The sequence below is a fragment of the Ictidomys tridecemlineatus genome, chromosome 8 (assembly GCF_052094955.1).
Source record: "Ictidomys tridecemlineatus isolate mIctTri1 chromosome 8, mIctTri1.hap1, whole genome shotgun sequence".
Lineage (NCBI taxonomy): Eukaryota > Metazoa > Chordata > Mammalia > Rodentia > Sciuridae > Ictidomys > Ictidomys tridecemlineatus.
This window is the reverse complement of record NC_135484.1, coordinates 4,670,939-4,693,113: the sequence shown is the minus strand read 5'-3', so window position 1 is coordinate 4,693,113 and position 22,175 is coordinate 4,670,939. Positions and strand designations below refer to the sequence as shown.

Genomic DNA, 22,175 nt, shown 5'->3' with positions numbered 1-22,175 from the left:
CAGGCTCTCTCAACACCCATCTCCTAGCCTGAGACACGGGAATTCTATTGGAAACCAGGTGACTTTCAGTTTCGTCATCAGTATTAACTGGTTGATTCCTCATGGGCGAAATTCCTCCAAAATATTCATATGGTGCTTATATTTATTCTAGAAGGTCCTTATTTATAAGAAAATCGTACCAAGTAGTATTCTGCAAAATGATTCCTGAAATAGAGTTATTGCAATTCCAGCCGGAAAGTAAATGAATAACCAAATGTACCTCTAATCTTGACTGGAAGGCATTTCCATAATTGACGCTCCCAGGGCCTTCTGTGAGCGATGGTAGAGAGCAGAGGGATTTAACTTGAAAAGGCTCTGACACTTAATGATTTATGGCCCTGTGCCTCCCGGAGCCGGGCCCAGTATCTGCTCTGCACAGAACATGACCGGGGCAACGGGGAGCCGAAACCTCATTTAGCTTTACAGGGAGCCTAAATGGTACAGCGCTTCGGGATCAAGGGGATCTTAATGGGAAGCCGCAGCGCCCGGAGCCAGGAGCCTGCACCTGGAGGCACCAGGGGGCCCTGGAGGGCGCAGGGCGGGCGGGGCCTGGGGCTCACCTGGGAGCGGAGGCCAAGCCTCTGCACCGCCTGAATGTTTCATCGCCCACAATACTCTCCCTTTGGTTTGCTAAGCACTCGCATTAGGCAAACCCCTAGGTGCCCAGAGATCTGAAGGAGATTCACCAGCTCAGAGCAGCCCGGTTTCTGGACATTCTGTATAAAGATGAATTTCTGCCTGTGTGAGTGTATTGGCTCCTGCATCAAAGGAACCTCCAAATTGGTGGTGATTCTACCACTTCCAAAAACCTGTGATTGAATAACCCGCAGAACGATTAGACAAATGGGCAATTTGATTCCATTAGACTTTGATCACTTGGAACAGGCGTTACATCCAACACCATCAGAACCACGTTCACCTTGCTCAGCGCCCGAGTCCAGGCTCCCGGGGAAGGCTGGAGGTGTTAAGGTGTTTAAGCGCTATCTAGGCAGACAGCAAAGTTCCTATGAAATTCTGCTAGTGAATATTTTTAAAAATAAATCAGACGAATCTAGAAGCCATTAAATAGCATTTTATAAGTTCGAGTTAGTGAGCTTTCATTGAATTCATAGTGGCCATAATCTATACCACTTTTAGGCATGCATATTTATGGATTTAAATATTTTCTTACAACAAAAGACTTATTTTAATTAAAAAGTGCAGGGCTGTCACCAGTTTTCTGTGCTTTGTCAAGGTCAGGCACAGATGTGGGTCAGGGGTCTTGACCAACCTCTCCCTCCTCCTGGGGTCTTTCCCACACCCTGACCTCAGACGGTGTCAGACCACCATCCTGTGCTTCCAGTCTCTGTGGGGACCTGCCACTGGCCACACAGCACGTTCTTGCCTCCTCCTAGTTCTTGTGTTCCAGGAGCCTAAACCCTTGGCAAAGACCCTTCAAGGGAAGAACTTTGGCCTCAGGATTCCTGGGAATGCACTTCAGAGAGAGGTGACTCTGGGAGGCCAAGAGACAGGCCCAGAGAGGTGAGGGAGCAGCAGGGCGTCCATCCACACCTCTGCCCTGCACCCAGCTCCTCCCCGGGGAGGGTGGTGTAGAGACAGAGCTGTGGACTGCATCCCAAGCATGTCTTCACCCAGTAGCCAATCCCGGGTCTCCAGAGCCTGCAGTCCTAGGAGGGAAGTGGACAGTGTGCTGGGCCTCAGGGGCCAGAGAGGACAACATGAGAGCTCACTGTGAGTCCGAGACAGGAGTCTGAGCCCCACTCAGCTCCACCCAGCACAGAGATGAAAGCCCTGGTGTCTGCCTCAGGGAGGAGAGCAGAGGGCTCACGGAGAGGTTAGACTTTCAGCCGTCAGCAGAGGTCAAGGTGTAAAGGTGTTTTATGAAAGTCCTGGTTCTTCACATCTGAGTTTGTGAATTCATATGCAAGTTGCTTCAAATGGATGATTCTCCTCTCCTTGAGAGTTGAATCATGTTCCCCAAAGTGACATGTCAGTGTTCCAACCCCCAGCACCTCAGAATCTGCCCTTAGGTGGAGACATAGCTGATCAAGTTAGAATGAAGCTCCAATGACTAGGGTGGCCTTGATCCAGTGGGACTGGTGTCCTTATGAAGATGGGAAAATAGAGGGAGAAGGATGTGAAGAGATGTGGGGAGAAGGCCACAGGAAGGGGGAGGCAGGCAGTGGGCCACACATAACACTAGGAGCTGGAGAGGGGCCTGGAACAACAGGTGCTCCTTCAAAGCCACAGGGGAACCAACCCTGTGGACACCTTGCTTCTGGACTTCAGAACTGACAGAAAGAGCTGAACAACAATAACTAACAGTAAAATGAAATAACTGTAATAATATAGTGTAACAGAAGTTCAGTGAATGTGGTCTCTCTCCTTCTGTCAAAATATCTGATTGTACTGAACCCACATTTCTCCTTCTTGTAATGGTGTGAGATGAAGTGAGGGAATGACATGGGCAGTGAGGTAGCCTTAGGCTGCTATATATGGTTACTTGAACACAAGCACTGTGATACCAGGATAGTCAGTCTGATCACCGAGAGGGCTACTTAGTGACTAATGAGCAGGTAGTGTATATAGGGTGGATACACTGCACCAGTAGATGGTTCACAGAGAGGGCCAGCACACGATTTCATCCCAGTACTCTGAATCATGTGCAGCTCAAAACTTGTAAATTGTTTATTTCTGAAATTTTCCATTTAATATTTCCAGACTACAGTTGATCTAGAGTAACTGAAATTGTAGAAAGTAAAACTGCACTTAAGGAAAAGACTGCTATAGTATATTTACTTCTGTAGAGAAACTATCATCATTTAAACCCTTAATCAATATAAAAATGTTATTAAAATATTGTAAACATTTTTTTTATCTTCAAATTCCAGAGTGCATTTTATCCTCAAAGCACATCTCGACTCAAATAGCCACATTTCAACTGCTAATAGCTCAGTGTGTCACTAGTGGTCAGCACGTGGGCCAGTGTGTTTCTAGACCACAAGCCCTCTCCTGGCCTTCTACCTCGACATTGCGTGATTTCAGCATCTCCATCCTTAGGTTTGTTAGCCAATTTTCTATTAGCATGGCAAACTATCTGAAAAAAATCAACTTATAAGGGGGAAAGTTTTATTTTGTTCCATGATTTCAGAATTCCAATCCGTGGTTGCTTGGTCATTTGGCCCTGTTGCTTTGGGCTTGTGGTGGCATGGCACGTCATGGTGGGAGCATGTGACAGAGGAGACTGCTTACCTCATGGTGGCTGGGAAGCAAAGGAAAGGTAGGCTGGGGCTGGGGTTCCCACAGGCCCTTCAAGGGCATGTCCCCCATGACCTAACTTCCTCCCTCTAGGCCCCGCCTCCTGAGAGTTCCGCCTCCTCCCAGTAGCACCTGGCTAGAGACCAGTACTTCACATGGGTGTTCTGTGACATTTGAGAGCCGCAGGATAGTACTGGGAGTCTGGCACCAGTGTGTGGGCTGCTCTTGGCATCTGGGTGGTGAGCTCCATGCCATGTGCCCAGTCTCCCTCCAGCTTGTGGCCTGGACAGGCTCACATAGCTCTTTCCCTCAGACGAGCTCTTCCGGGGGACTGCCTGCCATTGAGCAAAGTGTCCATGGTTGACCAGCTTCATCAGCGCCTTTCTATTTTAACAGACTAATCTTTGCTCCCTGCTAGGTCAATTTCTATATCCTTAAAGGATGATTTCCTGGTTAATTGATTTTGTTTTGCTGAAATAACTCTAATCCGACTACCTGTTGCCTGGGAGAATCTCCGAGGAGTGGGCATCTTTGATGGACTCAGGCACGGCATGACAGTCTCCACCCTCTTGTGCTAATACTTGTCTGTGTCTTTATTTTCCACCACTTTACAGCTTCCTGGCGTGTTTCGCTCGCTCGGGCAAGACGTGCTGCTGATTCATCTTTACATGCGATTTCCTCTCTGGGATAACATTCTGCCTGCTAGTCCTTCATACCTATTAATAGGGCTTCTCCAGCTTCTTGTGGTGCTGCTTCTTAGTTCATTTCTTTGATTCATTGGCACGGTTTAAGTTCTTGTTTCTCACTACGTTCTTCTTCTGATTCTATCCCACATCCTGACCCCATAACTTTGTTCCCACCAATAAATGTTGACATTTGTTAACCTCCGAGTCTCCAACACTGAGCTGTGATTCATGTCACCCTTTAATTGGTCAGACTTCTGGGTGAGATTTGTTTCTCTGGCCTCAGTTTTCACAGAGGGACGGGGCTTCTCTGTTCTACTTCAGCCTTAAACCCTGGGGAACATGGTGGGGCCCGTTTGATCCGTGGATACTCGTGCTCATCATGCGCCCAGGGACCAGGAGCGGAGGCACAGGGCTGGGGTGGGCTCGGCACCACAGGGAGGTCTTCTTCTTCATCAAGCATTAGGGGACCGTGGGACACAAGTCACCTGTGGTGGGAGCAGAGGTGGCCCTGTCTCCCCCCTCCCATCTTTTCTCGCTTGTCAGTGGGATGTAGGATGCTTCCGCCCACCCCTGCACCAACCTCACCTCGAGGTGTGGGAAAGCCACCTCTCTAGGCCACCTCCTGTGTCCCTGTTGCTGCGAAGCTGGGGTCCGACTTCCTGGCCAAGGCCAGCACCTCGCTGCTCCCTGGGTGCACACTGCTCTGGAGCTGAACTGCAAAAAGACGCTGGTTTGAAAATGAAGGCTTGCCCAACGGCAGCGTCCCTGCTCCCCACGGAACACCCCGTGGTGGCAGACTCTGACAACACCCCTCCCGATTCTCTTTCTCCACCCGAATCTGGGCCCCATGATCTGCAGTCTGAAGCTGGAGAACCAGGAAACTCCAGTGGTTTAATTCTGTGGGGCAAATTCCAGAGTCCAAAGGGCCAAGAAGCACAGGTATCAGTGTCCGAGGGCAGGAGGAGTTGCATGAGCCAGCTCAAGAGCACAGAGCGAGTCCTGGTTCCTCTGCCTGTTCGTTCTGTCAGGTGCTCCTGGATTGGAAGAGACCCACCTGCCCCGTGGAGGGGGATCCCAGGGGCGCGTGGCAGTTCCTTGCTTTCTGGAAGTCCATTCTCGGTACCTAGGTACGCAGCCTTGTGCTTGTGCTAGCGAGACCAGGTGGAGAGAGTCCTCATCGCTGGACAATGTAAACCCTGCTCCAATTTTTAAAAATTCATGGATTCTTTCTAAAAATACCGCCCCCCTTTCCTTTCAAAGTTACAGGTCGCTGTGAGGGGAAGGGCAGGCTGGGGAAGGAGGAAGGAGAGGGCAGATGCGAAAGCTGGACTGGAGTCTCATTCATGGGATGAGTGAAGTGGATAGAACACTTTCTGGTGGGTGAGTGAGTGCCGTCCTCTCCCAATGATGAAGTGTGTGGGTCTGTGGAGTCTGGTAATTCCCATCTCTGAAAACTTGTACTTTCAAAGTAAAAAGTGGCTGGAGACGGTGTTGCTGTTCCAGAACGAGGTGCATGGGTGGCTCTGCGTAATCCCTGCCCTTGGATACTTTTCGTATACAGCTTTGTGTTTAACCTACCCACTAAGGAACAATTCTGGCCATGGTATTTGGGCACTATTCTTTTTATTTCACACTATTTCTGTATGACTGAGGCTTGAAGGTTTAGATTTATGCATAAGGTACCTAGACTCGCGCCCTAGGTGGGTGATGCTGGGTATTTGGAGTCCAGGATCCCAGAGGGCCCAAGGGGCTTCTTTGGCTTTGTCTTAAGTAAACATATCACATACTGTATTTGAAGAGTCTGCTTTCCATTTCAATGCAGCAGAAACAACTAATTGGGAAAAAGGTAGTCTAATATTTATATTCATTTGAAAGTTATTAATAAAAGGACCAAATTAATTTTCTCAATACAGTATACCAGGTGGAATTTTGCAGAGTGGAAGCAGATGTTTTTCCTCTTGATGTTTTAAAAACATTCATCTTTTGGGTAGGGAGCCTTGAAATCACAGTGCCTTAGGAGTCTGAAGTAGGAGGATCATGAGTTTGAGGCCACACTCAGCAACCTAGTGATACTCTGTCTCAAAATAGAATAAAAAAGTGTAGCTCAGTGGTGGAGCACTTCTGGGTTCAGTTTTCAGTTTTTCCATAACCACGCACCAACACACACACACACACACACACACACACACACACACAAGTGAAAAGAAAAAGAAGATGTGAAGGCCATAGTTTCTTTAAAAGTTTTGGCAAATAGTAGGTGGAAAATAAAACTGATGCTTCTCAACTTGAGACAGAGAATGAAAATTTGCAATGCAGAGCTGCCGAAGCAGACTCCGTCCCGAGCCTCTGTATTGTGACCTGTAACTTGTTCATCTGTGGAGCTTTGGAGAGAATAAAATCAATTAACTTTTTTAGGACAGAATTGTTGTCTTCAGGACAGAATTTCCTCTTTGATAGTTCACTAATGAACTTCAGTGTTGAAGGGGTTCTTTTCCTCTCCAGAGTGGACAGCTGGGGACACCCTGGCCATGAAAGGGGCTGAGGTCGCCTAACACTTTTCCTTCCCCTCCTTCCTCAGCTCCGGCCCTCACACACCCACACGTCCCCATTCCTGCCTGCCTGGGAGGAGAGGTCAAATAGCCTTCACCCACCCAGGAGTGGGTCAGCTCCGAGGCCCACTGAAGGCCTCCTCACGGCTGCCATGAGACGGCTCCTTGGTGTCAGATGGAACTGCAGAGGCTCAGGGCTGGGGCACCAGGTGTGGCTAGAGGACAGGCGGAGAGAAGAAGTGGCACCACTGAGGTCGAGCTTTAGGAGGAAGGTTACCGTGGTTGGCCTGTCCCCCACCAGGCTGTAGTGAGACCAAGAGCCGGGCCACCCGAGGCTTGGGAGAGCCAACTGCAGGCCACACTCACTCTGGGTTCATCACAGGTCTCCTGTGCTGCAGCAACAGCTCTGGATCTTCATGTGAAAGCTGACCCCTCAAATGTCCCCTCCTTGTAGCTCAGTTGACTCTAGGAGCATCACAAGTGACCAGGCCTGAGCCAGTCCATCGCAGCCCTGGGGAAGCTGCACCGTCCAAGATGGCTCCATCACGCTGAATCCCAGGGCTGTGGTTAGACAGACCTGTGGACTCCCGCTTGGGTAGGTGTGAGGACCCTTGGAATCCACCACTGTCCTAGAAAGGTGACCAGGAGGAAATGGAGCCAGGAGCAAAAGCACGGGGAAGTGGTCCTCGTGGAGTGTTGGAGCCTGTGGATCAAGTCATACCTGAGCTTTCCATTTGCATATATTGAAGTGTCTGGTTGGATTTTCTGCTCCCTGCATGTAAATAGTATGAGCTCATTCAGACTGTGCTTTCCTCACTGTGTGCTATTAGACGTTTGCAGTCAAGAGCCTCTGGCTTCTGTCCTTGGGGGGCTGCGTCTGGATATTGGGTGGGTGGAATTGGTCCATCAAAGGGTTAATTCACTTTGACTCCTCCCTGGGTTTCATTGAGATGAAGATTTTATGGTTCTTTCCATTTTCTGTATCCCGCTGTCTGTCTCCAGTGATCGCTTTTGGCAAGGTTTAGGTACATAAAGTGCTTGTTGGTATAAAGTGACAATTTTTGATAATGTGTGACAGTAATTGGCTAATCAGCATTTAAGTTCCCCGTAGGAACATTTGTTCACAGTGATGTATATTTCTGATCTCTCAATTCTTTTTGAAATTTTGCTAGTGGATGTTTTTCCGCCTAAAACGTGAAGCGTGAGAGAAGGCAGGTAGTTGTGGGGTGTCGTGGTTTAGACCACAGTTCAAATCCTCAGTCCACTCTGAGTGATGGGACTTTGGCAAGAACACTTAATCTCCCCGGGCTTGAGTTTCCTCATAGGGAAATGAGCCTGATAATGCTAATCTCAGAGATTTAGTACCAGGATTAAATGCTCTAATGCTTGTAGGGCTTTTACAAAGTGTCCTACATGTAGTAATTACTTAAACTGTGGACTAAATCTGATAGAACTAGACAAGTCCTGGGATCCTAACTAATGGTAATGACTTTTAAAGTTATAAAATGTTTCATTAACTATGTATTCTTTTTCAGATCATTTTCATAATAATTCACTTTAAATACCTATGTCATTATTTATATAGATTTATTTGTCAATTAATCTTTACTTATCTAAAATCATAAAACAATACCTTCTATTGCAAACTGATGCACTATGAAACATGTAAAATAAAAAGTGACAGTTCCTTGAAGTCTAATTCCCTGCCTTTTGCATACTTCAGATATCGCAATGTGTCTCGTAGTGTGAATTTATCTTGAAATTTTGGGTGAACATAGACTGTAGGGTGGTGTGTGTGTACAAATGTGTGCAAGCAGTTTGTGTGTGTGCACATGTGTGTTAATAAGTGTCTCTGAAACTTCTGTTTTCCCCTAAGCAGTGTATCACAGGCATTCCTAAAAATAGAACATATATAGCAATATTCGGGATTTTTATTTTATCAGTATTTACACACAGGATGTCACGGCTTCCTGGGACTTCAGCCTTGCTGCAAACAGAGGTCTCGTCCTGAGGACTTGGATCATCCCGGAGGCTGAGCGCTTTGACAACGTCCAGGACACGTGGAGCCTACTTAAAGGCAGAATTGCCTTATTCCTAGGACTGCATAATTCAGTTTAAAGATATGTCTTGACCTTCCAGGACCAATCTAAAAAGCATGTTTTGTCCCTTAGGTTTGGGAAATCCGCTTTTCCTCCTATTTTGGCTGTGTTTGAGAGAGCGCTCACCTGTTGCAGATTTTTTTCCTTCATTTAGAAGTCGGTTTTAAATGAGGCTGCTATATGACACATTGGAAATTGGTAGTGAAGAGAAACTTACATTGGTTTACAGCCAAACTTCCATGTTTACAAGGCACTGAAGTCAAAATTAGTAATGGCTGGGTAAGTACCAGAGAATTCTGATTGGAAATCAATTCCAAATTCTATACCTTAGAAGATCCCTGGAACCTTTCCACTCAAACCAACTTTATGATGAAAGAATTTAAAAGACTCAAACAGTTGTTGATACAATTGACAGTGAAACCTAGGTTTCTTGGATGGTAAGGATGATGAGTGACCTGTGGTGACCTGGATGTCCACCACTGCACACTATGGGGGTGGGGGGAGGGATGGGGGTGTGGCTGTTCCCACTCAAGTTCAAGGGTTGGTATGAAATTTGCTCTTCACAGAGTCTTTGAGAGGGAGATCCCGTGTCCCCATTTTTAGAGAATGTAATGGGTATGGTTGGTGCTGGATTTGAACTCAGGTCTAACCCACAGTAAAATATAAGCTCTTTTTGGAAACATCACTTTATGTGTATGTAAAAAAGATATTGCGGCAATATAATAAAATAGTCTTTCTTTTGTATTGTTGCCATGTCTCACTGTCTTAAAAATTAACCACTTTCACGTTGTGGGGTGAAGTCTGGTACCCCTCCACTGTTCACGTGGTCTCCTCTGCAGCTAGAGAAGCCGCCATCGGACGAAAATGAGCAATGAGGAGACACGGAAAGTAGGAATTTAGATTCAAAAATAATACCCTAGGGAACTGGAAAACAGTGTAGTGCTGTCCCGTGAACGGATGGGGAACACAGCGCCGTCAGTGCGACACACAGCTGACCGCTGGGCCGCGCCCAGGGTGGCCAGTTCTTGCTGCCTTCTGCGGGCTGCCCTTGGCCTCTCTAACTCTCCACTCCCTTAGCCCTCCCTCCCTCCCTCCCTCCCACCTTTACTTGTAGACAGCAGCAAGACGAAAGGGAGGGCGTCAGGAATAGGGTGTCTTCTTGCCACTTTAGGGACAAGCTGTCCTTCCCCCCTCGCTCCCAGTAATGGAGGAGGCTGTCTGTCCAGGCTGGTTCTCCCCTCCCTCCCAGCCCCGTGGAACCTCTCCTCGGCTCTGCACATGTGTCCCTGGCTTCTGGCTGCAGCATTTGAACCTTTCACAGCAGCGTAGCCCCAGCACCGCTGCGTCTGCCCTGCTCCTCCTCCAGGCACCCAGGGCCCGGCAGAGGGCCATCCCTTCTCGGCCAGAAGTCCTGAGTCACAGGCTCCCTCCTTGGCTTCTTCATGCACCCACTGCTGGTCATTGCGCATTTGGGGGCACTCCCTTCTGGGGCTGCCACCAGGCCCCTTCCTTCCGGTTTCCTTCCTGAGTGTGCAAAGTGCCCGTGGCAACCTACTTCCCCACCTGGCTCTGGAGTCCACCTGGTGCCATCTCACCTCTCCTCTGTCCCTCTCTCCCTGTCCACTGCCCTGACTGCCCTCCGGGTTCAGCTCCACTTGGGGAACATCCTGCAGATTTCTGGGTCAGCGGGTCCCACATTGCTCTTCCTCTATTTTCCTTCTCAGACACGGCAGGGGAGTCCAGAGCCTCCGTTCTCCAGAGCCCAGTCAGTTTAATTCTTCACCATGTAGGATCCTGTTTCCTGTTTCCCCACGGCACCAGAGACGACCATCTCCTCTATTTGTTTTCCCACAAGACAGGAATGTTTAAACCATTTTGCGGTGAAAATGTAACTTACCTACAAAACGCACACGGAAGAGAAATGTGGGTCGAGGAAAGGACCATAACGGGACCGTGCCCAGGAGCTGGACGCGGCCTGAGGCTTGGGCTTGCAGTCCTCCTACAGGCTCCCGTGTGGGAAGCTTGTCCCCAGTGCCAAAGTGTCCAGAGGTGGGCCCTTGGGAAGAGACTGGATCATGAAGGCTCTGACATCACAAGTGGATCAATCCACTGGTGGATTAATCATTTGATTGCATTATTGGGAAGTGGTAAAAACTCAGGGGGAACCACGCTAGAAGGAGTGAGTCACTGGGGCTATGTCCTGGAAGGGTGTATCTTGTCACTTAACCCACCCACCTTCCTTTCCTCCATCCCTGTCTCCTTCCCTCCCTCACTCCCTTCTTTCTTCTCTCTCTCTCTCTCTCTTTCTCTCTCTCTTTCTCTACTTTCTAGGCACCATAAGATGTTCCCTGCCCTCCCTGCCATGATGTTCCACCTCACCAGAAGCTCAAAGCAATGGGGCCAAGAGACTATGGACTGAAATCTCTAAAACTCTGAGCCAAATTAAATCTTTTTTTCTTTAAGCTGTTTTTCTCAGGTATTTTGTCACAGTAATGAAAGACTGACTAACATGGGTCCCATGGCCCCTCTTTAGTCATTAAACATGTTATTTCCTTCTCTTTTGTCATTTTCTTCATTCTAATGGTTTTTGTCTTGTGTTTTCTTAACTTTCTTGAGATGGTTGCTTAACTCCTTGACATTTTGTAGCCATTTTTTCCCCTAATGTTTCTTTTTTATAGTTAGAAATGTATTTCTTTGCATAATTTTGCATCTCCTAAGCTTTGGAGTGCAGCATTTTCATTAACATTTAATTGGATATAAGTGTTTAATTTGCATTTTATATTTTTGAAACAAATGCATTAATAAGTTTTTTTCTAAATTTATGTAAGTTGGGGGACTTTCTTGTTATCTTTTTGCTACTGATTTTTAACTTAATTATCTCATGATGAGAGCACAAACATTGTGTTATTTTCCTATGCATATTTGAGATTTGTTTTATGAGATTGGATACAGTCAGTTTTTGCAAATATTCTGCTTATGCTCAACACAAAACTCATTTTGTCATTGTTGAATCCAGCAATCTCTTTATTAGTTTGATTTGCTAATTGAGGTGTCCGGATCTATACTGTGCTGATGTTTTGGTCTACTTTTCCTATTGAATACTGAAAAGGGTAGTTAAGATCTCCCACTGCGGTGTGAATGTGTCCCCGCCATCACCCTTTACCTACACATGGACTCACAGCCAAACCAATCTCACGGCTTCTGTTCATGCCCCCACGTGCAGGTGCAGTGTGTGTGCATGCGTGTGTTTATTTATTTTGGGGCATAAGTCTAGTCAGGCTATTCTCAGCTAAACCTGAGTTCCCTCATTCCACAAAGATCTATTGAACGTCCGGGATGTATCCGGTGCTTTCCTGAGCCTGGGGGAAATAATTGCAAACCAAAAAAATTATTTTTAAAATCTCACAGAAACTGCAGGTAGACAGACAATGGACCATAGATAGAGAGCTAGAGAGAGGGACAGAGAGAGAGTGACGGTCTCCTCTGTCCATATCAGTTTTAGGACAGATTCTTTCACATGGTTTATAAATACTTGTTCGACTTGCTCCCTGTTGACTTCCGCAGCCTTCTGTCTGACTCGGTATCACTAAGGCTTGCCGTCCTGTGTGCCCGTGGCTGGCTCTGCCTGGCTGTCTTCCCGCCCGCTGGGGTCCTGGTGACTGCCCACTCAATCCTCGCGTGTTAGCTTCCACCTTCTTCTGCTGAGGAAGCCTTCCAGACCCCGTGTCCCTGCAAGACCGTCCCCATGTGCCCACAGAGCTCTCAGCCCGGCAGCTGCCCGTCACCTGCTTTACCCGCACCCCTCACTGCTGTGCACTCCAGGCTTGTGCCTGCCTTTGTACTCTTAAAGCCAAGCCCACGGCCTTGTTCAGTAAAGGTTTCTTGGAAGCTTGTGAACGTCCCATCGCCAGGCATTATGGTTCATTATTGTTCACATTATTGTGCTTAAGTCATGGAGTGACGCGCCTGTCTCATAAGGTATGGGTGCTGAGAGCAGGCTGATGTTTTTGAGTTGTTCTGCTGACTTCTAGCTTAATCTCTGCTTTTTGAATTTCAATGAAAACGCTTTTCTCTTTCCACCAACAATTCACAGGAATGATCCCATCAAAATCTTCAAGTCAGTTTTATGGGTTACAAAAGGTATTTGGTGATGGGTACAGCTAAAGAATAAAATGAAGCAGAAGAATCTTTTGTCATTGTATTTTTAGAGCTTAGAGGTGTTAGCTGTTAATGACATTTAAATAACACACTGTTTTGGATTTCACTGGGAAAACTAATGACATGCATCTAAAGGAATTCAAAGAATCAATGTGTAAAGGAGTGGATAATCAGCTTTTGTGCCACTTCTTCAATTATAGTTTTATTGCAAGGTAACTAGAATTTTCTAAATTTCGGGAAATTTTTCATGCTAAACGTTTCTTTTCTCTTCCTCTAGTTGGAGTGCCGCTTCTCTCGGATATGGGGACCTGCCTGGCCTCTGAAAATGCTTTGCCGCATCCAGGAGACAGCCTGAGCCAGTGGCAGGCCTGCTCTGGAACAGGCCTAGGCTGAGACTTGTCTGTCCTGCTCCGTGTTCTCTGCCACTCTGGAGAATCCCGCAGGAGCAAGCCTGGGCCTCCCGCACTGTCTGCCGTGTGGTGGGCGGTTGTGTTGGTCACAGCTTGCCATGTGGGCCTTGGCCTTTCCTAAGGCTTTTGTCTCACTATGGTAAAATTTATTAATATCTCAAAAATCCAACTTTGCAGTGAATGAACTTATTTTAGCTCCGGTAAGAAGTGGACAGAAATTAAAGTGGGCAGTGACACTGTTTTGCTTTCAGAGGGTTTGATGACGCACAGAACCAAGTCGACCCACTCCCTGAGTCCTCACAAGTCCGCACACTGGTGACTCCCTGGTCCCACGAGCGTGATCTTCAGCACCTGGTGCGACGGACGGGGCTGGAGGAGCAGCCAGCAGGCATCACGAGTCTGGATAGACTGTCTCCCGCTGTCCAAGCCCTGACCTTGAAACTGGCTGCTATTTTGGGGAGATCACAGTTTTGTAGTAAGAACAATATAAAGTTCAAAACAAACCCATTTTTTACTTATGCAGGTGTTGGTCAAGTGCAAAATCGACTTCAAGTTTAAGGTAAGTTGATCAAAACACCCGACGAGAGCCACTAAGAAGAAGAAAAGTTTCTTCTGGGCTCACAGTTTCAGAGGCTCAGCCTTGGTCTGCTGACTTCATTGTCCTACGTGAAGCCAGAAGTGATGGCGGACGGACAGGCCCAGGAAAGCTGCTCAGTTCACGGCAGCCGCGGGATAGACCAGGGACTGTCTAATCCCCAAAGGACAGCCCCCAGAATCTCACTTCCTCCAGCTACACCCCATCTTCCTAACGACCATCCAGTTAGTCCATTCAAATTATTAATCCACCAAATGGATGAATCCATTGATGAGGTCGATTTCATGGTCTACTCATTTCAGTTCTGAACATTCCTGCACCAACGCATCCCTTTTGGGGGCATCTCTTGTCCAGACATTACGAGGAGGTGAGGTGGGAGAAAAGTCATGGGCACTAGTTGAAAGTCTGGTTAGACAGTGACAGTGCCTGGCTTCCCTCTCCACCACCATGGAAGGTGGAGGAAGACTAGAGGTGTCCTCTGGAGGAGTGACCACAGGGAGTGCTGGACTCTCAGGAATGTCAGAGGAGAGCACCCCCCACCCCCCTACCCCGCTCCTGAAAACCAGGATTCAGTGAGAACGACTTGGTGGAACGGGCACAGCCCAGGCCTTTCTCCTCACTCGACTTCAGAAGGGGCAGTCACCAGGCTTGGGACCTCTAACGGAGAATCTCCTTCAGAGGACAATCTGATCAGTCCCAGGGAAAAGACCCCAGGTTGCTGACCGAGAAGGTCCCCAGGTGAGCAGACCCAGCGCTCACAACACGGGGCTCCTGTTCAGCTTTGAGAGCCTATTACCATTGTTGTTAAACCCCAAACTGGGTCCTTTTCCATCTTGGAATTGTGGAATCAATAATGAGACCCAGTGCCAACTGAGCAGTGAGGGAGACTTTTATTTTTGGCCAAGAATAGGAGAAGTGGAAGGTAGACGACAAGTCGTTCTTCTCCACCGGGTACAGGTCAGGAGGTCATGGATATGGGGTAAAGAACTGGGGGGGGGGTACTTAGACTGATAAAGGGAGGATGTCAATGGCTTTTCCAGAATGGAGATCTTCCAGGTTCTTGCTGCTTTTATGGTTCTTTCAGGTCATTCTCATGACAATTGTCAACTGTCAAGGGACCGGGCTGTGTCATATGCAGCATGCAGATGGGACCACGACAGAGTCAGAGCTGGTCTGGAGGTCACTTTGGCAACTGTCTTGGCTCCAGCTGGGCTTGCCTCTCCGACCTGAAGAGGGACCTCTGGCTTCCCAGGACCCCGTCCTCAAAGAGAAGCAGGATTAGGGCAGGGTAGGGACTCAGCTAGGCCACCAAGGCGGTGAGCCCACTCTGACTCTCAAGAACACAGCCAAGATTGCTGGATATCTCCAGAGGCCTTCAGCATGAAAGACCGACCAGGGCAAGCATGCACGCAGGAACCACCAAAGAAACAAGGTCTGAAAGAAGAAAAACACTGAACAAAACCCAAGTAACCTTCGTTAGTATCTTCAGAGTGATGAACAAATTACCTCCACCCAGGAAGAGGAACGTGTGCTGTTGGGGATTAAAACGTGATAGGAATAGTAGAAGTGTTCACGGAGCATGGGAGACTCGAGAAGTTTCTCAGGAAGTATAAAAAGGACAAAAAAGTATGCAAAGGTCATCCGAAGGGCAAGCTGTGAACTCAAGAGTCCTAACAGTGGAGGTTTGGGAGGGAGAGGACAGGGAAGGCTGTCGTCGAAATCAGTTGAGAATGTTCCCAGAGGAGAATGTGAGGACCACACACGGAAAACCAATCAAAGCGTCTGGCACAGCGAATGGGGCAGTGAATCAAAACAGGCCGACACCAAAGTGCATAACATGAGATTTTGGACTACCTGGGACAAAGAAGATCCTTAAAGCTTCCGAGAGAGAAATACTGGGGTTATCCAGTGGGACCAGAAAGGCTTTGGTTTTCTCAATAGCCATTCCAGGGCTGGGAAGACAGGCTCAATTCCTAACCAAAAGTGGACGAAGAGGAAAGACATTTAGACACACCACCCTACTCAGGAAGCCACCCAGTGTCATGCACCATCAAAATGAGAAAACTCAGGAAAGGGCTACACTTGGGAGAAAGGGAAAGCAGAGGGTGTGTGGGTTCCCAGCACGGCAGGTGTGCTGCTGGCACTAGGATCCTCAGGCAAACTGGGGCGGAGAGGATACCTGGTTCATCTGCATGAACCAAGAAGAGAGTCTGGCTGGGCACGGGGCACAGGCCTGTAACCCCAGTGGCTCCCGAGGCTGAGGCAGGAGGAGTGCGAGTTCAAAGCCAGCCTCAGCAACTTAGTGAGGCCCTAAGCAATTTGTAAGACCTCGTCTCTTAATAATATACATTATTTATATATAAATGTATTTTTATATATACAAACATATTAAATATATTTTATGTGTGTGTGTATATACATGTATATGTGTGTGTATATAGATAGATAGATAGACAAATGGGCTGAGGATGTGGTTCAGTGGTTAAGCACCCCTGGGTTCCATACCCAGTACCAAAAAAAAAAAAAAAGCGAGCGTGCACACGTGTACGTGAAAGAGGGAGAGAGAGAGAGAGAGAGAGAGAGAGAGAGAGAGAGAGAGAGAGAGAGAGAGAGAGACTGAGACTAGTAAGGGTCCAGAGTCTGGAGTAGAAATATTATTAAGTGCATGAAAAAGAGGTCAACATGAAGGACATAGCACATAGGACATCAAGAACATTATTATATCAGACAAAATTAAAAATGTATGGGAAATAAAAATGAACCATCTTAATACTGTGCGACCAGCATTTATGTGGATAAATGATGTGGAAATTAAATCATGACCTAACTTGTGTTACCGTATCTTTACTGGCAGCCTGGGGAGGAAAGGGTGGAGCCGCGTGGAAGGAGTGGTCAGGATGACAGGGTCATGGGGATCCTGGAGGGGCCGCTCCTGGAGATGCCCCAGGCGTTGACCTGAGAGAATCCCGTCCCAGAGAACAGAGAAGCTGGGGTTTTCTTGGAGTTTGCGTCTGCTGGTGGTGCGCGTGGGGCGTGGGGGGAGGAGAGCTGCTTATTCTTGTTTTTTGATAGAAAATCACGTGCATTGGCTCAAACTAAAAGAATATACTTTCAAAAAAGACATAGCAATATCCACATGTAATTTATAGACGCAGAGGTAAGTATCAAAAGACTCAGCCAAAGAGGCTGTGAAGAATTTCCTGGATGGGGAAAATGAAGCCACTGCTTCTCTTAAGCAAGCTGAGGACGCTTTGGCTCCTCACGTGCGGGTAGCAGACATATGCATGACTTCAGTGAAATAACCAGTTAGCAATGTGAAGATCACCTGTGTTATCTTTCAGGCAGCAGAGCATGTCTGAGCAAGGCTGGGGGCAGGCAAATAGATGACCACATTTCCAAATCTGTCCCACTGACTTGCTCTGAGTAGATAGGACCAACTTATAAAGAATTGGGGACAATGTGTCCAATACAAACTGCTAGTTCTTCCAGCTAACTGGGGGAGGCTAGGTAGAGAAGAGGAAGTACGCAGGCTTCTTTAGTCCTGTGCTTTTGTAGCAAAAAATTTCAGTTACAGTCAGTGTGATGCTTTAGGATGATTAAATCAAATTGCAACTTTCAGCCATGTTCCTAGAGGTCAAATGAGTGTGTCATTGAGCAGTTCACCACTCACAGACAAAACCTCTGCCTTGGTAGCAAGAAGAAGTATCTCCTGAGGTGAAGTTCCTTACTGGAGTTCTAATAATGAGGTTCGGAATGCATGGACGGGCAGGTAAGCTACGAAGGCTGCTCTCCACAAACCTGAAGAATTGGAAAAGAGAAAACTTTACAGGAAAAGTAACTTTGCACACAACTACACACTCCCTGGGAAAGAAAATGCTTTAAGTTTTACTAATTACATGTGGCAGTGTTTTCAATATAGTATTGTTCTTCGTGGCATTACAAAGACACAGACATTTTCCATCTGCAAATGTTGATGAGTAAGCAAATATTTTTAGCATTTTAAGCCATGGGATGTGTTTATGCCATCTATAAGCTACATATGTTTATGTAGCTATTTTATTTTTAAATCACGCATATGAGTAATTCATCCTCTTTGGAAAAAAAAATCATCCTCTGGTGAAGAAATTGAAAATAGGAATCCGGCTGGAGCTGTCAGCCACATAGTTTTCACAGGGACTCACCATCTCTCTAAGACCTTCACAGGGTCACCTTAGTGACCGTGAGGTCAGGGGTCAGACCTCAGGCTTGAGTGGTTAGAAAAGTGATAAACTAGCACATGACTAGCAGTCCTATTTCAAGTGCAGATGCACATTTACCAAACTGTGAGACTAGGTGTGAAATCTAAAGCCAGTTTATAATGATTACAATGTGATGCTGCCAGGGTTGGCCAAGTTGGAAGAAGGATTCTATTCTTTGTCTTGAAAGAAACTAAAAATATGAGCAAAATACAAAACAATGGTTTCCCAGGATGAGGCATTAGGAAGCACAGGTCAGTGATTCCCGAGAAAGGGACAACCAAGAACAGCCCTATGACCAAATGCAGGTTACTGTGCACAGAGAGTTTGCAGCCACCGCACAGGAGAGGGGACCCGCCTGGAGGGAAAGACTCTACGTGGAGGCATTGGAGTCAGAGCCCAGGCCGGCCGAGGCAGGCAGGGTCCTGGAGGGCAGCGAGGAGCACACAGAGAACTCTCCAGGGGTAACCAGGAGCCCTCTGCCCTCTGAGGGGGCCCAACAGCACTGTGTTTGGGACATTATCCCAAGCCAGGAGGACAACCACCTGCGAGGAGAGAGGACAACAATCCTCAAAGCTCAAGAGTAGTGCTGTTCACACCAGGTGGAGAGAAGCCCGTGGCAGCCCAGGGCACGGTGGGCACTGGGAAGGTTCAGGTGAAGGATGCTCAGCTCAGTGCTGAGTAACCATGCGTTGCACAGAGCTCAGGGATCCTTAGGAAAATGAAAGTGAAAATCACACAGCAGCCAACAAAGTGAAACTCAGTCTTTTGGCATCCAATGAAAAGGTGACAGTAATGCAAAGAAGCAGGACGTGCCATTCACATGGGAGACACACCAGCGAACCGCCGAGATGAGGAAGGTAAAGCCGCCATAACTGTGTTTCAAAAGGGGCAGGAAAGACAGAGCATGGTAAGTAGAGCTGTGGAAGATACAAGAAAGGCCCCAATTGAGCTTTTTGAAAAATATGGTGTTGGAAATGAAAGACACACTGGTGGGATACCAGCAGAGTAGACGTCGCGGGAGAAGGGACGGACATCCATGAGAGCAGAGCCCACACTATGAGGAATAAAGGGAATTTCAAATTGAGGAAAACCACAGTCACAGATCCAAGAGTCTCAGCCAACCCCAAACTGAACAAAAGCAGGGCAACCAGGAGCAGGCACCTCACCACACTGCTTAAAATGAGCAATGAGGAGGGGCCCGGGGAGCAAGCGGAGGGAGCCACACTGGGAGCTGGGCTTCTGGGCACCACGGGCAAGCCAGGAAGTGGCGCCTGCGAGTCCTAAGAGGAAGCAGATGACCACCAAACCTGCAAACCTAGAGTCTAGGCCGAAAGAAACAGTCTTCAAGAATATCCTTTGCACTGCGTCAAAACAGAATGAATCAACAGTAGATATGCATTATAAGCAATGTTAAGGAAGACCCTCATGCGAAAGGAAAAAATCAGCAGGTAGAGGTCAATGTCCACAAAGGTGAGCAGAAATACGAAGAGCAGAAATAGCAAGTATTTGGATAAATTTAAAACATTTTTCTGCTATTAAAAAATCTTTTAAAAAGATAATGGAATTTTTACTCCAAAATAATGACAACACATATTTGGAGTTTTAAAATGCTATCCTGATATGTGTTTAATGAGTGGATTTCTAGGAAAAACCTTAATTTGGAGCATTTGCTTGTTTCCATGATTGACATGCTCCAACCATAGTTGATTTCAAGTTACTAAACTGAAGGAGGATGTGGGAAGAGACACACGGTTGACTTCTGTGAGACGGCAAAAGCTGGTTTATAAAATGTACAGAAGCTGTTTATATGAAATAGAGTAGAACAAAGAGAGGGAGGGAAAGGAACCGTGCTATTCCTGTAGCTCAAATACTAACAATGAAGTGGTCTGTTAACTTTAAGATGACTGGGACTGAACAGAGGTGTTAACCCTGCAGCTACCACGGACAACAAGACCAAGTTATGGCTCATACTCCAGTGACGACATGATACATAACAAGAAGCAATAAACCCAGAGGTTTTTATAGAAGAGCCTAATCAAGGAGCAGATAATACCAGGGAAGACAGGAAACAAAGTGTTCAGTACAGTGGTCTCCCCTCATCAGTGAAGGACACATTCCCAGCCTTCTGGTGAGAGGCATTAAGCAGATTGAATCAAGCTACATGTATTAGTATGGAGAAGTCTCAGAAAAATAATATCGAGAGAAGAAAGCAAGGTGTAGTAGAACACACACTATGTAACACTCAGTGCGTGGAATTTTAAAAACATGCAAAATGTTCCTAAGTGTTTCATAAATATATAGCATAGGTGCAGAACTGTACTATCAACATATATATGGCACTAACAAACTTCCAAGCCAGAATAAGCAGTGGCCAGGGGCAGGGAGAGATTGCCCTCTCTCTGAAATGTTTTATTATCTATGAAAAAAATCTGAAGCAGATGTAAGCATAGTTGGATTTGACAACACTGAGTGTCCAGAATGTGGGCAATTTGTTATACTGTGTCTACAAACTTTCGGTGAATTTAGGAATTCATAGTAAAACAATATGAAGCAGTCCACCCACCACGGGTTCTGATACCTGTGCTTGCACCCTGTGGGCACGGTGCATGGCTCCACCAAGCGAGACAGGCCGAGCACAGCCTGGGCGTGCAGCTCTCGGGGACGGTCAGCTGCAGAGGTGAGTCAACTGGGCGGCCGCATTTCCCCAGGAAAACCTGCTTTCAGAAGGTCTTGCCCAAGGACTGAAGGTCTTGAAGCTTACTGTCAGCCTTTTAGATAATTTCATGTTTTCAAGAAGATATTTTAGTGTATCCAGTGAGATCTGGGCAAAATTTTGCAGGTCTAGTTGGCCTTCTGTCCCTGCCTCCTTCCTCCTCCTCCTTCTCTTCTTCTCCCCCCCTCCTCCATCATTGCTTGGACCCCCTCTTTCTCTTCTTCTACTCCTTTTGCCACTTTCTGTGTATAGTGTTGTGCTTCGGTTGATTTCAGCTCAATATTTAAAATATAAAGCACATTTTCTTTAAATAAGAGAGGGGGAAATAAAGAGAGAAGAAACAAGAGAGGAATTTCATCGAAACAGAGGAAAGATAGTAGAAGAGATGAAGGAGATGGGGGGAGAAGGACAGAAAGGGAAGAAGAGTGGAGGGAGGCTGAACTTTGACATGCACACACACGAGTACAGCACAGTCAGCCTCAGTGTCAAGGACGTCTGCAGGACACTAACTAAAAAGAACTATAAATAAATTTCAGCAGGTGTGGAGGGGGAGTGCTGGGGGCTGAAGAAGAGCAGATTACATTCCACATTTTTTTGATAGTGTCAAATGTATCCTAATGTTATATGTAACTAAAATGAACCAATTAAAAGATACTGTCAATGGGGCTCATGGGACCTCCAGAGCAGACTCAGAACAGAGGCTGGCTGGGGTGCCCAGGCAATAGAATAGAATAGAATAGAATAGAATAGAATAGAATAGAATAGAATAGAATAGAATAGAATAGAATAGAATAGAGTAGAATACAGCTCCTGGGGAAGTAGCTTTTCCTCACCCTTGGGATCTGAAGGAGGAAGTGGTTATGGGGTAGAAGTACCTCCATGATGTGATCCCAGGTATTGGCAGTAGTCTATAGCAGATTTTAAACTTTTATTTAATTTAGAATTTAACTAAAAATTCTATTTATTGTTAGGTTACTGCTTATGTAGAAACCACTGCTTATATAATTGCTGGCATGGGATTCACAATTTTTGTAAATAATTTATTTTTAAACAAAAGTGCTTCTGGTCTGATCCGAAGTTATCATCATGCACAAAGAAATTGCAGTGCATTTAATCATAGAAATGTGGCTAACCTGCCAGCCACATTTCTATGATTAAATGGGTCCTTCGTGTTGGCAGGGACTGAGGTTCTAACGGAGCCTTGCCCTGTCCTGAAGGTGGCGGTTAAGCCAGGGGACTCCTGTCCCCCCAGCTTCCTCTTCGGTCCTTGAGAGGCATGGACTTCTGAGGTTCTGTGCAGAGGGGGCTTGTCTCTTGCCTTTGGGGTCTAGTGTGCTGCTCTGTTTCTCAAGCTGTCAAGCACTGCGTGAGCAGAGGTGTGTCACCAGATGTCACCGCTGCAGATGGCATTCAGCCTTCCGTTACCTGGA

At 46.9% G+C, this 22,175-nt stretch overlaps 1 long non-coding RNA gene across 1 annotated transcript in view; it reads right to left on the bottom strand.

The window, feature by feature from the left end:
* Positions 1 to 22,175, bottom strand: part of LOC120889192 (uncharacterized) — a 37,057-nt gene that overhangs the window by 2,711 nt on the left and 12,171 nt on the right. The window lies entirely within an intron of this gene.